This window comes from Chaetodon trifascialis, chromosome 1 (assembly GCF_039877785.1).
Source record: "Chaetodon trifascialis isolate fChaTrf1 chromosome 1, fChaTrf1.hap1, whole genome shotgun sequence".
Classification (NCBI taxonomy): Eukaryota; Metazoa; Chordata; class Actinopteri; order Chaetodontiformes; family Chaetodontidae; genus Chaetodon; species Chaetodon trifascialis.
Window position 1 is genome coordinate 12,942,889 of NC_092056.1, and position 21,625 is coordinate 12,964,513.

Sequence of the window (21,625 nt, forward strand, 5' to 3'; positions counted from 1 at the left end):
TGTAGCAGCACAATATTTCATTTAGGATAGTGTGTTGTCACATTTTACCAAGACTCAGCCTCAGGGGGAAAGCATGGTGTGATATAATGATGACTTCCCTTCTTAAAAATGCTTTTTGTGATGAACCTGATGCAGAGAGGTCGTGTTATTAAGAATAACCTGCAGACCTCAATACTATACATGTGTGCACATGAGCAAATACCCATAAAAACAAGCTGACAGATACACGACAAACTTGTTCACACACCTACATCTCAGCTCATCAGAGGCCAGCTCCAGCAGGAAATCTATCTCCATCCTCCCGCTCTCCTCTGCCATGACAGGCAAAAGCTTACAGTGCCCTCTTCACTCTAAAACCTTGCATAAGCTGTTCCCTGCCATTTAACACACCGTCAACATTTTACAAGGTTGCTCACTGCCATGCTGTTGTGACCTTCTGTCCCAGAGCAATAACTAAACTGTCTTTGCTGAATTACAGATATACTGTAAGGCACCCAAAGATGGAACACAGGATGAAATGAGAGGGCTCTAAGGCACAGAGGAGATAACCAAGCCGCTGGCTGCTAACAGTCCAGTTAGGCTGTCCTGACCTGTAGCTTTCAGTGCCGGTTAGCAGTTAGCGTCATGAGCAAACACATCCAATGCAACATACGTATTATTCGATTTCAAGAATATGGGGCATAATATTGTATACAACATGAAAACAGGGGAATTATAAAGCAGTACCATGAACACCGACACAAGAACTTGTGTTGTTATTTCCAGATTCATTATCTGTTCACTTCATACTGACCTCTACTAATTCTCTCATTAGTATTCCTCAGCTAGCCTCAAATCAGCGAAGGCCGAGAGGTCAGCACAGACAGCTCCAATTTCAGCATGTAAGACCAAACTTATGGGCTGTTTTTCAGTTTATTGCTGAGGTGAGGAACTTCTCTTCTGACCTTTGAAATGCCTCCTGAACAAAAATCATAAGGTACATGAAACTCTGATGCAGGTCTGTGGCAATTAATTTAATGCAATGTACTACATGTTCAGTGTTGTCTGTGTGTTTAGAGATGTGTAATACATTACAGAAACATTGTGTTAATACATGGCAAACCCAAACTGGGTGCTTTTCTGTAGGCAATTGTGATTACAAGATATTGAAATTTGTTGGATAAAGTATTGAGAAAATAATTAAATAGAAACATATCTATATCATTTTTAAGCATCTCCTCAAAATGTTATTTAGTGTAGATTACGTAACGTAATAAGACATGTTATGTTGTAAAAGACAACCAAACAGGTGGTTTCACATGCTATAATTCCTAAAGGCAAATCCTGATCAAAACCAACATTGATTGACGGCTCTTTAACATTAGATATTAGACACGAGACCACTTTCACCTTCCCACTCATATAAGCATCTTTCAGCACTGCTTTGACCCTGTGTGGGTGTGTTCACAAGTCTGCAGTGCTGCATTTAAGATGGTATGTTGTGTCCTGACTTTATATCCATGGTTATCTCTCAGAAAACTGAAAGCCATTTGTGAATGTTTCTGGTTTTCCAACACACAACTCTGAATGACCTTGCTGTCACTGATTACATTAGCATGCATAAAACACACCAGATAACAGCCGGGATTATATCAGCAACTGAGCTCTCATTCTGAATTAGATGCTTGTATTTTGCTTTGTACTTCGATATCTGTGGTTAAAGAAATACATGCAACTTTCAAAGTACGCTCTTCAGCACTGAATACCGACAAACCAAATACAATAAATGCATCTCAAGCACAACCAACCACACTTAAGTCAACAAATCCTCGTTGTTTCATCAAGGTTTCAAAGCACAGAGCCACATACTCAATAATGACTGGATATTGACAGCCATGTAAAGACACTCATTAAGATAATCACCACAGTCACCTAGACACAGATCTGTCGACTTCTGTATGATTTTCATTCAAGTGCAATTCCAAAACACTGCACTGCAATGGGGTTGAGTGATTGGACGAATGCACTGGCTTTCAGCTATATGCTGAGTCAATCCCAGCTTGTTTTTGGGGGGGTGATTTTTTGTCATGTGATAATTCAATGGTGTCCTCTCTGAAGAAGAGTGAGAGCCACAGCTCAGCCACAGACTGTTTGGCGAAATAACCCAGCAGCATGAAGAGGCCACTAGCCACTGTTATCTTAGATCATCATGTTTGATCTCATACAGACCAGCAAACAGAATGGGCCCATAAACAGAAGGAACATCCTCAATAGATGCTTTTTGATAGTGCTACAGTTTTGTGAGCTCTTTGCTGCAACTATACTGTATCCCATAAGGTGAGTGAGTAATAGTATTAGAGAGATGGCCTATATAACAAGACAGCAGAACACAGAGAAAAGTTTTGGCCAGAGATATAAAGCGACCAGCTGAGTCTGGTCTTTGATGTGTTACTGAGGGTTATAAGTTTTTTTTTTCTCAACCTTCATCAGAACACACAACCGCACAGCAGCATATGGGCGTCTGAACATCACTCAGCTTGACTGGCTAATAAACTTCTCACCCTTCCTAATGTGCTGTCCAAGGCTGTGAGAAAGCATTTGTTGTGCAGGCACACCCAGGTGTCTGAGGTTACATCAAACGACAACTGAATGCCACTGCTCTACAACAATTTCACATGGCAAAACAAATGCAATCTGCAACAACCACCCATCACGTTCTGGTTCAGTCATTCAATATTTTTTCCAGGTGCTTTGACATCTTGAAACATTGGGGGTTTAGTCCAGCCCAGAAATCTTTACATTTTCACCCAATAATACCACCATATTGAAGTTATTTCAGAGTAAAGGGAATATAAGATAGGACAGGACCAAAAGGTTCGGGCAGGGGCATAGGCTGTCTTTCAGAATATTAAATCCAAATAAATCATGCAAGCAATCTGAATCCTCATTCAACTTTGTGATCATTGTCCCTTTCAGCAGCAGGAGTAAAACCCGAAGAGAAAATAAGAGCCCAAACTTTGATGAAGCAGTCATTGCTATGTATGCTGCCAATGCTTTGTTCAGTTTTGAAAATTGACCAACCCTGGTCTCATAGCTTCTGCTTCTATTGTGTGACTCCTTTTGAAATGTGACAACTTTGAACTAAGACAAAATGTGTTAACTGTGTCTGTGTCTGAGCTGTCTATCTGATATAATCTCTACTTCACCTCTCCAGCAGCTCTTTTGGTGTCTCATCATCACTCTGCATTTCCTCTGCTCTCTCCTTCTGTTCTCTTCTCCTCTCTCCTGCCCTGCTCATAAAACAATAATACAATTACGCCAACCAAAATCTAACCACATTAACAGTTTACATAGCTATAATCAGATTTAAAGGTGTGCCTTGTGACAACGATATTTGAGAACGACTGAGCTAGACTAGCCAGCTAGCTAAAGACCCCTCTTCTTGTAGATGAGGTGGTGGTACTTGTCCTGACTCATTTGCGGCTACAGCAGCAGGAAACTCTTCCTCCACATCCTCTGGCCTCTCCTGTGCCTCGTTGCCTTGATCCTTTCTCTTTTTGAAAAAGCTTCTTATAGCTTTACTGATTTCACTAGCGAGCTACCACCAGATGCCAACAATGACAAGCCCTGTAATCTGGGCACTCTCTCTCTCTCACGCTCACACAAAATGCATGCATGACAAGTATTGTAAAGTACATCTGCTGCTTGAATGACATGCAGAGGACCTAAAATGATATCATATTATTTTCAAGGGCTTAAATATGCAATCTGAATGGCAAATGAATAGATCCAGGGATTTTTATTTATTTATTTTAATTTTTTCGAGATCCGGGGCTATTCATAAAACATTTGGGGCTGTAGCCTTGGATGCCCAGACCTTGGAGACCCAGAACAGCACCACTGGTATGCAATGCTTAAAATTATCTAAAAGAAAATAAACTGTACTGCAACTCAATCAAGAGCAACTTGTATACTAACTACTGGTAGCACGGTGGCACAAGTGGTAACACTGTCGCCTCACAGCTAGAGGGTCCCTGGTTCGAATCCCGCTGTGGGCGCTGGTGGTGTGTCCTCCGCCATCTTTTGGTGCCTGGTGCTTGAGGAAAAAGGGGCCTTTCTGTGTGGAGTTGCATGTTCTCCCTGTGCTCACCTGGGGTTTCCTCCTTGAATAACCCCCACTAAAAACATGCAAGAAGATCACCACCTGGCCAATGGTGATGAAAAAGGATGGGTCACTGCTCCTGGTCTGCTGCGGAGGAACGACGAACCAAGATGGGTCAAATGCGGAGAAAAAAATTTCACGAAGCATGACGTGTATGCAGTCTCCTCCCTGTAGCATGTGTGTGCAGTCAATAAAGTAAATCTTAATCTTAATCTTAAAAAGTAATATCTAATGTGCTGTGTCATCTACAACAATGCGTTTTAGATGTCTGGACCGGACAGGTGGTTCATTAACATACAGCCCTCACAGTGTCGGTGCATTCTTTGTGACTGTATGACGTGGACGTCACTATGAACTCACGGAGGACACATTAAGGGACTTAAGACCGAGAGAGGCTGAACTGCATGCGCCGTGTCAACTGGGAGAGCAGCAAAGCGCACGGGAGAGGAGGGAGCGCCTCACCGCCCAGCTTTGTCATTAAATGAGTATTTGCGGTTACATCAGTTCAAAAAACATCTGATGATCAATAACTTGCTACTAAACAGATAGACAGTATTGAAATAAATTTCGTGAGGCCGTAGATACGACCACTGCGAGCCTGGACCTCCCGGACCAGAACGTCAGTCTCCTGGGAAAAGTTTGGGCATCGGACACTTTCCTGCGCCGGCGGAAAATCGCTTGTTAATACTTGCATTTTGATATATTTGCTTTCTAGCGTCTTTCAGATGAAATGTATCGAATTAAATGTTTGTATTTTCTCTGTCCCACCCCCCTTTGCATCTCTTCACTTTTTCCTTGCTACTTCTTTTTTTATCTGCATCCCCTCTTTCCCCATTTCTCTCTGAGCAAGTCTCACAGCGATGATAAAAAAAAAAAGCCATCTGGTTGTTCTCCATCACTTTTATCATACAAATGATGAACAATCATCTGTGCCGTCAATCAACGAAAATGTCTGGCTATAGAAATAAAGGCCCCAAGGCAGGTACTCCAAAGCAATTCAAGATTCAGCCTGATTCACATTCGTCTTGCTTGAACAACAACAGCATGCTGCATTTTATATGGAAATACATTTACCTCTGCAGCTACAGACGATGTTGTTTCTTCCAATAGCAGCAATCTCTCACTGCTGAGAAAGGAAATTAACCAGATGTGAATTTGTCTCTGCAGCCCAAAAATGACAGCAGCCAGTGAGGCTTTGTGCACATCTAAATGCTAATATCATGCCGCTCCTCAAACAAACACTAGGTAGTAGCTAATGAGTTGGTCTGGTGAAGGCATCTTAAGCGTAAGTAATGACATAAGTGACAGCATACCGAGGGAGAGGAGTCATCTTATGACTCAGAATGCAGCAGGAGGGTTGGTAAGACTGGTATATTAAGGCCATGCATATTAGGCACTAACACACACACACACACACACACACACACACACACACACACACACACACACACATAACCTAAAAACTAACAATGCCAACTGTTGGCCAAGGTTAGTTGTTCTCAGACTCCAGGTTTTCTGCTTACATCCTACGCATATTGAACAACTGCATCTTCAGCATAAAAAGGCAAACTCTGTAGAAAGAGTGATCTTAGCCCAGGCATGTCCAAACTATTCCACAAAGGGCCGGGTGGCTGAAGGTTTTCTTTCCAACCAAGCAGCAGCACACCAGACTTGACTCATTTCATCAGCTGATCTCAGCTGATTGGTCAGACTGCATCCTCTTGATTGGTTGGAGGAAAAACCTGCAGCAACACGGTCCTTTGTAGAATAGTTTGGACATGCCTGTCTTAGCCCAAAGTGACAATTCTTGACTCTCTATCCTATGCTACCTGGGAAGTGCAACATGCACGCACACAATCACACTCATATCACAAGTTCAAAAGTATAAAACATTCAGTTTGCAACTGAGAACTGTAACTAATGAACAGTTGATGTAAACAAATGCAGTGTTGCATCTTTGAAAATACTTTCATAACAAAATCACGAAAGACTTTATTGAATAAAATGTTGACAAAATGGCTACAACTCTAAATTGCAATTGAAGATCAAGAGTAAAGGTGTAACCAAAAGGACTAAAGCCTGCTCGGTCTGTCTTTACAGATAATTTTTATCTAGATAATTTAATAAGTTTGAGGAAGTTCAGGCAGTTCAGTGACAAAATAAGATCCTCTGATTGAATATCAAACTCTATTACGTTATCAGTAAATACTGTAGTATCCATGTATCTGTGCATACATATGTGCCTCTTCCTGATCATGTCAACCACACCTGGCACACCTCCTGTGGATTGTATTTCTCCTACTGGCATGTCCTCACTGTATCTATGAGCAATCTATTTTAGTTGATGTACCCTGGCTTGGTGCCCTTGACTGCTGCTCGCAGCTATATTTACGGTTCCTATTTTTCATGTTCGTGCGCCCTGTTGTCCTGTAACACAAAAACCATGGATCAACATTAGGGCCAGATTCCATTTTGGATCCAGTTCCATCCTTAAAAATACAAATTGCGTCTTGTTTTTTTTTTTAAAGGGGGCAATTTTAGACGTGACAATAACTTTACTTGTCATGAGGAGCATTATTCCCCTTGTGAAAAATGTCATAATGTCTTCTGTGGGTCTGAAAGGAGCTTTCAACAGTCTGAAAGAATAACCCAGATAATGTTATCAGAAAACAAACACCACTCCGTACAATAACTATGCAAGTAGACGGTGGTGTATTTAATCAACATTTTGTATCTGATGCTCTTCTCATCTCATTATTGAATTGTAGCTACAGGTTGTCAACGAAGTTCATAAGCCTGTCAGTCATAACTGCAGTTTCTGTTTTCTCAGCCAACAAAACCTTATGACACATCTCAAATGTAGTTATTTAAAACTTGAGTTACCTAAAATGTTCAAAGCTGCACCTACAGTCAGTAAGGTATTTGAATGGGGGGGGTCCTCATTCAAATCTGCTGTACAGACTGTAAAGCCACTTGAGACAAATTCTGATTTATGATATTGGCCTATATAAAAAAATTACCACAAACCATCAACCAAAGCATTAGCCCTTAACTTACTAGCTCTAGATTTTAGCTCTATTTCAATGAAGAATAAAGTAGGGGGCCATTCCCAAAAATGTAAACATACTACAGAGCAGAGAAGAATTAATACAAGTGTCATAAAAACTGCATCCCAGGTACATTTATCAGATTTCTAAGTTAGATCACAGAGGACAGAACTGTGAAGGGAAAACAGACGGGTGTCATTCAGACAGATCCAGTTAACAAATAAGGCTGTTTCAATAGTTCTCTCTCCCCGGCTCTCTTTCTGGGTGCCGCCTCAGAGCGATTCTTCAGTGCCACCCATGATTAATGCAGCGATGAATGGGTTTCTCTTTCACCAAGCACTGTGGGAGAAGGGGTTCTCTCATTCTTTCTTTCTTAGCCATTTTGCTTTCCTCCCAATGTGACCTGATTTGGTCACAGAGTGTGAAACTGATTTGGACTCATTTACATGCTAATGCAATAAAGAGAGGTGAAATGATGTGTACGCATCACCTCAATGATTCTAGGGGACAGCAGTGCACTTGGAAAAATGATCAGAAGCTTAAACTATATTATTTACACACTCAATATTCATACATTTCACTTGGGAATAGCATGAAAGAGCATGCTCTTCCTGTTGTACTATTAACAATAAAGAGATCAAGACTTGATGCAAGTACTCAGGACAGCAAGCTAGCATATGGGACAAGTTCATGGACATGTACAAATGTGCACTTATAAAATCAAGATGTATTTTATCAGCATGTACAAGCAAACCAGGGAAAGAAATAGACCATGGTACAGTATTAGCTGGTTCCAGATGGAGAGCAACAAAAACTGAGCATGCTTACAACAAAAAGAGAAGTGCTGTGTAATAATCTGGGAAAAGTTACTCTGGATTAAATCTGAGGTTACAAATCTTGGTTTTATCCTGGATTAAGTTCTACATTTTACAGTCCCACATCAACAAGGTGACAAAATTTTCATTTTTCCATCTTGGAAACATAACTAAAGCACAAATCAAAGAGATGCTGACAAAATGACTCATGGCTTTATTTCAAAATGAGTCCTCGATTACTGTAATGCACTATTTACTGGTCTCCTAAAAAAAACAAAAACAGAGAGACATCAGCTCATCCAAAACTTTGCAGCTCGACTATTAACCAGAACAAAGAGGAGGAAGCACATTGGACCAGTTTCGGCTGTGCAATTTTAAATGTTACAGAAAGCCAGTACGTACTGGCTCACACTTATGTACTCCTACTTCTTTACAATTATTGTAATTTACTTGACTTTATGCATTCTATGTATTCTATACTTAATTTTATCACTATTATTCAGTGGTTTTATTTTCCTTTCATCTTATTTTTCCTATTATTATGAAGTGGGTCTTATTCTCCATTGTGTACATGAATTTTCTATCCCCGTTTTTATATTCATTCTATGTCTTTTTATCTGAAACACTTAATGAATGTGATTTATTTGTTGTAAGCCACTTCATTTTGCATTTCTTATATGAAAGATAGAAAAATAAGAACCACTATAATTATTATCATCATCATCATTGCCAGTTGTAGTAGATTTTGCTACATCAATAGATCCAGCTTCCAAAGGTATATTTAAATGTTACTGATTTAAAAGCAATTGTTTTTTAAGGATTAATTTAAATTCAATGACATCTGATGAGTTAGAAAAATCATCAAAAAAGATTAACAAAAAAGATGCAAAAACATTATACTTTGCTAAATGGATGGAAAGGTGTGCAAAAGAAGTTATATATAAATATTTTCACATCCCACTCCTGCCACCAACAGCAGTCAAAACAAGAACACCTATAAAGATTTGATTATATAACTGCATGTGTGGAAGTAATAGATTATCTAAAGCAGCAGTGAAGACAATATGTTTGTCTCGTTGGGGGACAGTCAAAGGAGATTTTGGTACACCTGTGTGTTTTCAGGACCTTACATTAGGGACAACGTGACCTTGGCCTTCACATCACACAGCACAGTTTCATTCTGAACACTGAGGAAAGTGTGAAGGACACATCCTGCTGGTGTGCGACATTTCTAACAATCCCTTGTCATGCCTCAACTAGTCACTGCTTCGATATTGATTACTTGTAAGTGCAGATCACTGAAGTGTTGAAGAATGTCAAGGGAGTGAAGACAAGTGTTGGACGAATTCTGGAGACTTAGAGCAGGGCCATAGGAACAATGAGAGGGGAATACTGAGAGGAAAAACAGCATATTATAGTGAAGACAGCCTATGCGTGCTGTAGAAGTTTGCTTGACGCTTTATCACTGGCACAGAGGTGATTTTCTTTCTCTTTTCCTTTGTCGTTCAATAGAAACTACATTAAAAGTGACTTTGCACTCCATCTATACACCAGCTCAACCATCACAGAGCTCCATTGGTTCTCGTTCTCTCAGACAAAAACTAACAGTTCAAAGACCCTGCTTGCATTTTAAGACCTGTCACAAACATTTAAACAGTGTCCGTTAACTATGCATGACCCAGAACATGACCTGGATTTCTGCACGTTTTCTTTACCTGTTAGTAAAAAGCAATAGTAACATGTTATACCACAGAGCCGTAAGTCAACACTTCAGCAAGAGTAAGGCTTGGCCTCTCAAAGACCGAACAAGCCACTGCAGATCGACAGCATCCAGTGGATGAAAGCTAAAGGGGATAGTTTTGTCTCTGAATCAAAGTAGTCTAGTGAGGGTTTAAAAAAAAACAAGCGTGACAGAGGCAGAAACACAGATCACACTTTCAAGGAAAAACAGAAATCGAAAGAGACAGCGCTGTCAAAACAACTTGAGTAACACTGATATGGCTGTCATATTTATGTGTGTGATACTAGAACAATGTCAAGATCTGGACAACAAGTGCTGACCCAACTCCTTCAGGATATCCATGCTTTACTTAGAGACAACTGACGCTAAACGTTATACAGCCTGGCGTTTTGTAAGGTTATGATACTACAAAATTATATCCTTGATCAGACATTACTTAGAGGCACAACTTTAAAAAGCAAATTCTATGTGAGGCTCTCAGATTGCTCAAGTTTACAAAATATGAATCAGTCCAGTATGACGTTCATATATTGTGCCATAAACATTGGGTACAAATTTAAATTTAATAGGTCAATTTTGTAGATGAATGTCAACTTGAAAACGTAACGTGGATATTTCCTACAAGCAGCATCATCATCTGATATGTGCGTCAGTTTTCCAAGTTTTGATGCTGTAATCAAGCCTGCATGTGAACCAGAAAACCAATTCCTCTTGTGATGAACAGTGAAATGTGATTCGTCCATAAACCCTGAGGTGAAAGGAAAAACAAAACAGCTGCTGGCAAGCTGAAAATCAGAAGATTAAACTCCTTACTGAGCTAACAGAAGAACCAGCAAGCTGTGTGGTGGAAGACGACAAACTGAAGTACACAGGCTCTGTCGATATATTAGATTAACGTGCTATTTCACATTACCTTATGAAACACAGCCAGTGGAGAAAGAAATTTCAATCAGTACATGTAGGGGTGAAATGCATCAGCTCTACATTCTTTCTCACTATTGACCATTCTAGCTGTAACAACGTTACAGGTTTTATTCTACATTATACTTGGTATAGCTGACTGCAAAATAAAAATACAAAGCAATCAAAGAGCACATAACTCTATAAAGGCTGTACATTCCTCAAGGCCTACATTGAATAGTTCAAAGTGTTTACATCTTTCTTTATCTCTATCTGGGTCCTGATCTGATTCAACAAAGACGGCATGATGGACAATCTTTTCTGTAAAGAATTCTGTATGTATGTTATATATGTGATTCACAAGTATTAGAGATCTATAATATTGCACAGCTCAGTGTTGGTTATTGAAGTTGAGTGACTGTATTGATGATGTCATCTGAAGATATATCCTCCACAGACAGTGAATAATTGAACAACTCATAGGACAATATGACAGTGACCATAGTGATCTAACTGGTGATTCACAACAGCAGAGCTTTGATTCACATTAAAGCAATTTGGACGTAATGTCTCAAGTAACATAACAATGTACCAATTTTAAGTGGTGGCGCTGTGTTTTCCCCCTTACAGTGACAGTTCACTATGTTTGTAGATCTGTGAGCTCTAGGAAGCGGTGTTAGGCTTTTTTCACAATTAACTTGATGAGGTAAATAATTAACTGAATACACCCGAAAACAATTAACATTTTGATCAAAAATATCAAGCAGACGCAGCCCTGCAGTAGTCCAAAATTAAAAGTGGCAAAACAGAAATTCTGCTTCGGGATGGACATATCCTTTCCTGTTAAACTGGTCAGTTCTTTTGTTTTGAACGGAATTTACCCTACCTTCAGAGGTAAACCCCTCATCTGTAATTCTCTGTCTCTGTTTACTAGCTAACACACAGCAACCGTGTGGCTCACAGCTTGTCCTCTACATGCTAAATCCTGTGTTGAACAGAAATTTGCTCGCTCTAATTGCTCACACAAAGCTTTTCTACAACACTACAGATGTCTGCAACAACACTGCAGCACCACTTATCTTACAAAAGCCTCATCATAAATCATCGTTTCAGTTGCCTTTTTTTTTGCCTCTAATGGTTTTACACAATGTGAAAATCATCACCCACCCTGAAGCCCTATATATGGGTTTAATTATCTTGAAATCTTTTGTTTTTGCCAAAGGACATATTAGTATGTTATTATACCTCCGCCCACACCAATGTTATGAACAGAAAATGTAAACGTTATGTTTGTATGGTATGTGAAATCCATAGCTTACAGAGCAAAGCTCTTAAGAAGATATTATACATGATATTATATAATGGATAGCCTATTTCCCTGTGGCACTCCCATCCACGATGCTAAGGCAGGCTAATTTGCGCTAAACAAATATTTTTGTTTAGCTAAACCTAATAACAAGTTCACTTAGATCAATTGTATTGGCAGATTAATGATTTAATCACAGATTTCAAAAAGGTTATTATTATCTTTCAGAAACTGTACAGCAGGGATGGTTTCCTCCCCCGAAGTCCAATTTAGTATCCTACGACTGCAGCATGAATAAAATCCCAGCAGGCTGCAGAGAGGGTGTTTGTCCTTCAGTGCAGGTGCTAAACAGAAAACTATCCCAGGCTACGGAGATGGTGAGACAAAGGAGGGGAGTGAAAGAGACAAGCACAAGGGGAGAGTGCAGAGCAAGTGAGGACAGACCTAGAGGAAAAGCTGGGAAGAGAAGGAGGAAATGAAAACTTAGCATCCCCATTTTCAACATGGTCAACATGCTCGCTGCATCCTCCGAGGCCTTATAGGTTTCTGTCATGGCTCTCCAGGGGCCCTTCACTTTCGCTAATAGCCATGCATTACTCTCCTCTATCTGCCCTCATCCACTACAGCACTGGTCATCCTCAGCTGCGACACAGCCATTGTTGTCCTTCTCTTTTTTCTGTTCTCTACTCCCCACTTTACAAGCCCCGTCTTCCACATTTATTCTGTCTGCCGTTAACCTCTTTCTTTGTTTTACAGAAATGTTTCCACATTTTATCAGCATTCCTCTTGTGTCACACAAAACTAGATGTCTGCCTACCTTCTCACAAAGAACAATTTACAAATTCAGATTAGGTGATCAATTGTAAAGGCTAAGATGTGAGTGGCTATCTTTTGTTTAGGGCTATATGGTTTGTGATTACTAACGTTTTTAAAAGAGGTGTGCAGAGGTTCAATGAAGGGGCTGCAATATCCCCTACTGTTATACTAAGCCATGATCATAGATTACTGAGGCGACCTAATCATATCATGTTGAATCACCTAAAATACAGCCAAATATTGCATGGAAGTCTCAAATCTCACTGTATCACAGCAAAACCTATATTTACCATTTAACGCAGCTTAATAACATGTACTGCATATTTGATGTGGCCGGAATCAACCCCAGCGACAGTATTGTTGTTGTGAAAGAAACCAACAAAACAAGTCTTGAACTGTAAACATCAGACAGCCCAAAGACATCACAAGGCGGAGGATGGCTGATGAAATGCATTCTGCATGACTGGATGAGGACAGATGTGAACGTTGACATAACACTGTATGATGCAAAGCAGACCCTTTGAGCCTGTCCCCTGCTCACTCTGAACAATGAACGGCCAGACACAACGCCTGTCAGCAACTGCCCTCCCCTGTGGCCCGGGACTGGCACAGAGTGGTGCACAGCAGGCACTGAAGGATACACAAATCCTCCACCACATATAGGCTTCACATACACACGAGCCTTACACAGCGTTAAGGTCTTAACTTTGAAACCAGCATTTTCAAGCTGTGTAGAGTACCTCGCCCTGTTTTCAACTTCAACCTTGTGACTAACAACATGGATGGTTAGGAATTCAACTTAATATGCCATTCAAATGTTGGACAAGTGTGGTGCAATAGGGTGTATATTAAAGAAAATAGATTTCAAGCTTGAATAAGCCATTTCCACAAAGAGAACTCAGAGTAGCCTGCACATGCCCGAGGTGCCGTTTACTAAAACGATGCAGGAAAGGAATTGGACCATTAAGGACATCTAAAAATTAATGACCTTCCGCATCTCATGAGACATTATAGGCCTATGGCAATAAAACTAGAATCGATTATTTTAGGCGTAGACAAAGCTGCGCATTGATGAATCACCGAAAATTGTAGCATTAGATGTGAACAGACTTCAGAACAGCTCAAATCTTTCAACCGAGTTGCACAGGAACACATATAGCGTAAATTAAACGACAGACTTATAAAGCAAGAAACGTTTTCGGTCAAACCTCACGGCCCTTGTTAACACTGATGCTGTGGACAAATCCACGGGCAGCGCAGATCAGCATCCATCCGCCGCTCCTCCGGATGCCTTGGAGGAGGACTGCTACAGTCTGAACGGACAGACAGAGCCGACGCTGACAGAGCGAGGTTCATCGATGTTTACCGATGATTAACTGCTTCTTTGTGACATTTTAATAAAACTGTGTCTCACCTGGACAATTTCATATGCTGATCAAGTCACCTCCTTTTGAGATTCGCGAGAGATGGTGCTGACTGGTCGCGCATCACTCAGTCTGCGATTCACCAACAGAAAGCTTATAGGCACAGTGCCTGACAGCGGGGCCCCGGAACGAGCATAAAACAAACGAGCCCACTGCAGTTGTCTGGTCCCTGAACACAACGCATGCACGAGAGCCAGCTACCCCACCCGAGCAGCGCGAGCGTGACCGTTACTTAACGTAATCCGTTACTCAGTCGTTACCACATTCGTCATAACAAATATGTACGAGAATCAGATATCCAAAGTACTCAACTCGCTAAGTTACAGCTACAACAGAAACTGCTGTCAAGGCTGTATTAACATTTTTTAATGTTTAATGTTTACTTTTCTGCACCGAAATGACACCATAAATGAACACAAAACCATCTAATGCTAATTTTGTTAAATGTTTTCATGTTGCATGGAGGTTGGTACAGGCTACATTACCATTCGCCATCTATAGCTGATTAAGCTAGCCAACAAAGTTAGCTAAGCTAGCTAACTTTACATCAGAGCCAGTGCACCTACATATAACAAGACATTTTACAACACTCACTGCTTTGTTGTACATTGCTAGTTTTCCCAAAGACTCTCCCATTTGAATGAGAAAATATCCTTCCCCTGAACTACTAAGCAACTTGCCTCTTTACCTTACAGTAAACGAAGATGGCAGCCGGAAGTGACTGGTTTCCAAACGAATTTTCTGTATCCGGAGACATGTCTGATATTGTCGTAGATTTAAAAAAAAAAAAAAAAAAAAAAAAAAAATACGATAAACAAAAAAATTACATTTTGAAAGGTCACCTAGCCTGAAAAATCAGTTTAACCTTTAATATAAGTTTAAATGTATTTTTTGTTTGAGCCAAACTCTGCCCATGGTCTATCTCCACAGGTGCGTTGTTGATTAGTGCAATTTTCAGGATTGTGTTGGTGTAAACAGACAAGTTGCAATGATATAAAATTTTCATGTTGCGCAATAATCATTAATATTATCATTATTATTTCACAAAATAGTATGCCCTAACAAATATGAAAGTTTAGATAAACTTAAATTTTTTTCCCCCCAAATAAAATATGGTAGAACTCAATTCCAGATATACAAATGGTGTGATAACCATCAATTAATTGATTGGTGACTTCATGTAATTCCCAGTACAACACCACACTGAACAGAGGTCTAATCACCAGAGTAATAATAATATTTATGAGGGTGTGCAAGACATTTATGAGACTTTGAAGAATCTGAAGATGTCTTTAATTATATTTTTTAATGATGTATAGAGGCTCAGTTCACATGACAGAAGAACATATATTCTCACCTCTAGTGTTATCTATGCAGTTATGGGATATTCAACTCATTTCTCTGTTCACCCTAATACAATGGAGGTCAATGGAATTTTATTTGTGGTGCTCATAGCACTGACATATTACATTTTAAAATGTAATACAACTGTGGCTGTGGTTGAATTGGAATTTGGAATTTCTCCTCGTGGGACTAATAAAGGAATATTGAATTGAATTGAAGGAGGTAGAGTGGGTCATCCACTGATCACAGGCTTGGTGGTTCAATCCCCAGCATGGTAGCTCACCACCATTGGTGGAGAGACTAATTGTTAAGCGCTTTGGATTGAAACAATATAAATGCATCAGTTCTGATGTGTGACACTTTCATTGGGGTATTTCTCATGGGGGAAGTATTTCCAAAGAAAACTGTTCACTCTGAGATTTGTGGATTATCCAGAATGACAGCAACTCTGTTTCCAGAACACATTGCTGTTTGTTTCATTTTAGAGGTTAACTGTAATCCCATTCATTAACTGCAACTAACTGTTGCAAATTGTATCAACCACAGTGGCTCACAATGGATCAGCCTTGGGTTTTATTGTGTTATCCATGAATATTTTGCTTTTATTGTCATGTAAAAGAACACTTAAGTTAAGTCACAAGGAAGATTCCCTCTAAGTGAGGGGTAGGCAAGCACTGCCACTAAGTGGCCATGTGTTTACATTACAACTGAATGAAGCACCCAGCAAATGACAGATGGATAAGGCTGAAATCTGACACATTAAATCCACAAATGCCACAGAGAATCACACTTAATCCCTTTGAAAGGCAACAATCTTTCACCAACTGGGAATTGGGTCCCCACTTTACATTTTCAAAAAAATCAAGCATGCTAAAGTAAGTATGTAACTGTCACAGACAGTATTTCAATGAGATGTTGATTTTATGTTTCTGTCATAAATTCATGATTAAGTACATCAAGCAATTTAAAATTTTTCAAGCAAAGGTCCTGGCAAAATCCCAAAGATATTTCCTGTTTAATGCCAATGTGAACAAAACTCGAAAGGTAACAGACACCAAATATATTATTCTTTTATATTGTGTGCATCATGTTCTTGTGGAGACATTGAAAAGGACATGTTTCTAACTTGAGCATCTTCAGCAGGACACATGTACCACTCAGCACCAGGTTCCACAGCTAGAATCACAGCAACTCCTGCTAGAGGCAACGTCACGGTTGTAAATGTCTAAAAGCAAAGCACAACGCACTTACAGAGTTCATCATTAAAAGTACAAACTTATAGACATACATTTATATTTTTTCAGGTCCTGAAAAATATCTTAGTAGAGAGGACTCTACTGATCTGAGTCGTCTGTTCTGAAACACCATTAGAAATTCGAGTGCTGTTATACCTCCAAAGCAATAGGTGGCAGTAGTAAACAATTGAATATCACATTGCTGGTAGAGCTGCAGCCAAGATGAGGAAAATAGAGGAAAATAGAAAATAGAAAACCAAACACAAGCATTAGAAACCAACATGAAAGAAAAATATTTAAAAAACAAAACAAAACCCCCCCCCCCCACTTCATTAAGCGTCATTTGAGATCATGAAAAAAAGACTTGTGTGTGCAAATTTGTAATATAGTATTGTTCAGATGATAATATAGCAATGTTAGCATGGCAAGACCTTTAAGGATTGTTTTGTATGTTTCCCTTATTTCTGACAGAGGACAGATTGACACAAGACATTATTTTCGTTTCTTTAACCAGCATTTTTGTTCATGTACTAAAATAGAAATATTTTTCTTCCTGTTATTGACGGTGTATTTTTTCAGGATATCTGGACGAGGCTTCAGCATTTATTTTATTTTATTTTATTTTATTTTATTTCATTTCATTTCATTTCATTTTATTTTATTTTATTTTATTTTATTTGCTATTTATTGTTTTCTGTTTGCTACATATTATTAGATACTGGTCAGAAAGTGGAAGATGTTTTGTTTAATCATTATTTATACTTGATTTAAAAGATACAGCAAGCAAGACACCATATTGAATATTTAACATTACACTCAGCAATTATAATCATGGACACCAAGAAAAGGTGATGTTTCAAGTCGAAAGAAGACTAGAACCGAAAATAAAATAAAATTAAGTCAGGAACATCCTTACAAATTCAGCTTGTATCATCTTTCAAGAATAGATGGAAAATCAGTTTTTGCAAACCCACATTTTTTAACCCTTCCTATCAGCTAATTGATCCAACATATATTTGCATTTGTTTACTACTTAAATTTTGTGTTGTGTCAGTCCGTTCACTAGAGGGAGCTCTGTCTGTGTCAGTGCTGTTGAAATGAAAATAGGTAAATGAGTTTATGGAGATAAAGAACAGAAGAAAGCAGCACATCGTTTACAATGAAAAACAAGCTGCTCCTAATAAAAAAAATCATGCTGCCTTCACAGAGACAAGATAAACACAGAGTACTGGCCTTTTGTCAAGAAGAAGATGTCAGACAGTAATTTCAGACGTGAACAAAGACCACAGAAATTTGATTTTAAATTAGCTTTACTCTTTATGCATGTTTTATTTGAATGGAGACCTGTATTAGCCCAAGGGAAAATGACTACAACACTTTAAACAATGATGATATATACACATATATATCATACATCAGCATATTTAGGTATTTACAAACAAACAACACCATATTAAAACCAGAAACAATTTTGGAAATTCAGTACAAAAACTTAAATTGTGCCCCCCAATTTAGCTAAATCCCATAATGTACACAATAATGTAAATTGCCACTATCGCCACAATTTCAGTTAATTAATGCCACACAGAGCTGTTGAAGTCAATTTTCTGTGACACTTCAGCATTCAAATTATTATAGTGGAGGACCACATACTACAGTACTTAAAAACATCATCTCACTGATTGATATCATTACATGTATTTGTTTTTCTTGTATCAAAGGTTCAGTGGTTTGTGTTCACTGCCATACTAGTTCATATGTATTTCACTTAAAAACTCTGAATAAGTATGTGTCATAGCAGAGCACACATTAATATCCATTATGACCATTCATGAACCCACTGAAACTGCAGCTTGATTGACAACGCTGACTTGTCTGTACTCTCTAAGCCTCTTATCACACCCTCACTGAAACAGCTCTTTGTGCAGCTGTGATGTTGTACCAGCTCCCTGAGCTTTTAACTGTGATTTTCTTTTCATCAGAGAACAATCTCGTCTGAGATTTTTCTCTTGATAGTTGAAATACCTCTGCTATTGCATGATTTTTATTTCACCATAACTCATTGCTGCTGTCATAATATTTGATTTGTTCTTTCATTATATTGACACCGCCATTTCCCCGACCACCATTTTAGTGACCCGAAATAAAACTTCATGTTAAAGATTTAATGTTGGAGGGGAGATTTTAAACTTTGGTAAGATTCGTACACTACCATACTTTGAAAAATTGGCATCAGAAAGCACAGCTCTGCTGTAGAACAGTGCACATTAGTGTAAATTTCCACCCCAAATTACACTGATTGCAGGTAATACATAACACATATCCCACTTACTATGGTTCTGTGAAACATATTCCAAAAGAAAAGTAAGTGCATAAACATTTCTAATACAATTGCCTGATGACTCATGACACTACAAAGCACCAAACAAACACTTCACTGAAAGGGGTGCATTCAACCAGAGTTATCATTGAGCTAATTCACATTCTTCAGCAACAGAAGAAGGGAAATCTTTCTTCTATTGTTCTGCTGATTGTGTTTCATTCAAATTCATGCTTGTGTTTTCTCATCACAGCAAGTTCATTGTACTGCAATCACACCAACTTGTCAACTGTCTTTTCTTCCTCATTCATCAGGACTATGTACAGAAATAGCCCTGATTTCTTTTGGAATACAGTACATTGGATTGTACCTTATGGTCAGATTTCTATGAAAAAACAACACATCAAATAAACAACATTTTGTAATCCAAAAATTACTGCTCCTCTGATGCTTTTTTCAGAGAGGAGGCAACTTCATATGCCTCCAGAGCATGTCACAATATCAATACCTCTGCTAGTAGACCTCCACAGAATACGACAGATGTGGTTTTCTAGCTGAGACAGGTCAATTGTGTGCAATTCATTGATGGAATAATGGTCGACCCACCTGTAGGAGTTCGGGCACGTCAAATGCCTTTATCTGAGTAATATCTTTAGCTGAGTTACACCATCTTGAGTGTATAGAGCAGTATAAAATATGCTTTCATATCATGTTTATTCTGTAGCTCAAACTTGTGTCATTTGACTTGTGCATATCAGAAGTCTATGAATATGCTTTAACAATACAGCACATTATTTCCAAGGCTGCTGTTCACCATCTCAGCTGGGTTTCCTTAATGCTTATAATGATAATGGTGTTGACTGTGATATAATGGCTCTGAAATTACCTGGAATCAGTGAGTGCTCGTGAACCTCTCTTTTATAATTTCAAATATAAAAACATCCCACACACTGAGCAAATCTTTGTGAAGAAATTATGCGACGTCACTGAAAACCCCTTGAGGATTAAAGCATGGCTCGAGTTGTGTTGATGAATGTGTTGTTTTGAGTTCAGAGAAGACACTGTGACAGGCTAATAAATATTCATCGTAGAGATAATGTGAGGAAAAGGGAGGGTGTGAGGGTGAGGAGGAGAGCTGATGCAATGAGAAGTTTGCAGCAGAAAAAGCTGTTTTTGTCTCATGTTTGATACACAGAGAGCATATTTTTTTCCAGGAATGAATGCACTCTGCAATAAATCAAATTAAACAATGCCATAAAGCAGAACCAACAAGGCTTTACTGGAACATTATCTGCTTTATACAGATGCGCAAAAATCACACAAGATGCTATCACAAGAGAGGCGATCACAGAAATCAGCATAGTGGAGCAAAGGAACAAAAGTGTATGTCAAACTCAACATTTCAGACCACTGAACTGGTATTGAGCTGTAAAGTGCAGTAAAACCCAAACAGGGATGTGGCACCTATGAAACAACATGCACTGATGATTAATCAAGCAGTTGTGGTAAACTGTAGCACAAAGAAGGCCATTCCAATATAATTTAAGCTTTGTCTCATATTCCAGATCAACTTTAGCATGTTTCTTTTAAATGCAACTTGTGGCTTATAGATCAATATTAAGTTTGTTTACACCTTCACCACACGCAACACCTTCTGTTACTAGACCCTCAATTCAATAGATAATAAAAACTCACCAAAACAAGACTTCACTGGAATAAATGCATAACCCACAGTAATATGAGTAGATGATGGATCTGGACAGACATGCCATAGATGTTACACAGTCATCTCAGTTACCAGCTGATTGTAAAACGTCTGTGCTTTGTGTTCCTATGAAATTGTACATAAGCGCGATGTTTACCTGACAATATAAACTAGTGCTCTGAAGAACATAGTGTTGACAATGTGTTAAAAGGTTGGTTCACAACCTTGATTCATCATAATTTTAATGTTAAGAGACCTGCTTTGTTTTTTATTTTTTATTATTATTTGTTTTTATTTGACTACATAATACCATTTTCCCTCCACTGCTAGTGAAATACAATACGCACATTTTAAGTTTAGTATGATCAAATGTCAATAATGCACGGGAGTAGTGGTCTCCTCCATCAGCATCCAGACGACTGCCATTGATTGATGCGCAACACTAGAGACCGCCAGTGAGCCATGTTACACGCGTGGCTCTGGGCGAACGTGAATGGCGAGTAAATGTGCCTTATCGATTGTATGGGCCTATTGGCTGTAATGGCTTGATGGTCATAATGAAAGCACACAGGCTGCTCATGACACTGACACTAATGAAAAGCTTAATAGAGGCTCAACACGTGAGCGAGAGTTAAGTGGGCAGCAACTTAGGCAGGTTGTGCGTAAAAACGTATCTCCATGCGCGGAGAATCTCACGTGAATCCCATTGATTAGTGATTCCGAGCGGTGTGGAGATGATTGATGATCTTTTGACTGATTGGAAAAACAAGCATTAATTCATGTCATTGCGGATCACATTGCCAATTTCTCTATACTTCTGTGCTCACACGC

At 39.0% G+C, this 21,625-nt stretch overlaps 1 protein-coding gene across 2 annotated transcripts in view; it reads right to left on the reverse strand.

The window, feature by feature from the left end:
* Window positions 1-14,367, reverse strand: part of apba2b (amyloid beta (A4) precursor protein-binding, family A, member 2b) — a 61,629-nt gene extending 47,262 nt beyond the window's left edge. For both annotated transcript variants that reach the window (XM_070984351.1, XM_070984260.1), the window contains exon 1: window positions 14,181-14,367. The gene's annotated coding sequence lies outside the window, so the exon portion shown is untranslated. The remainder of the gene's footprint in view (window positions 1-14,180) is intronic.
* Window positions 14,368-21,625: the final 7,258 nt, after the last annotated feature.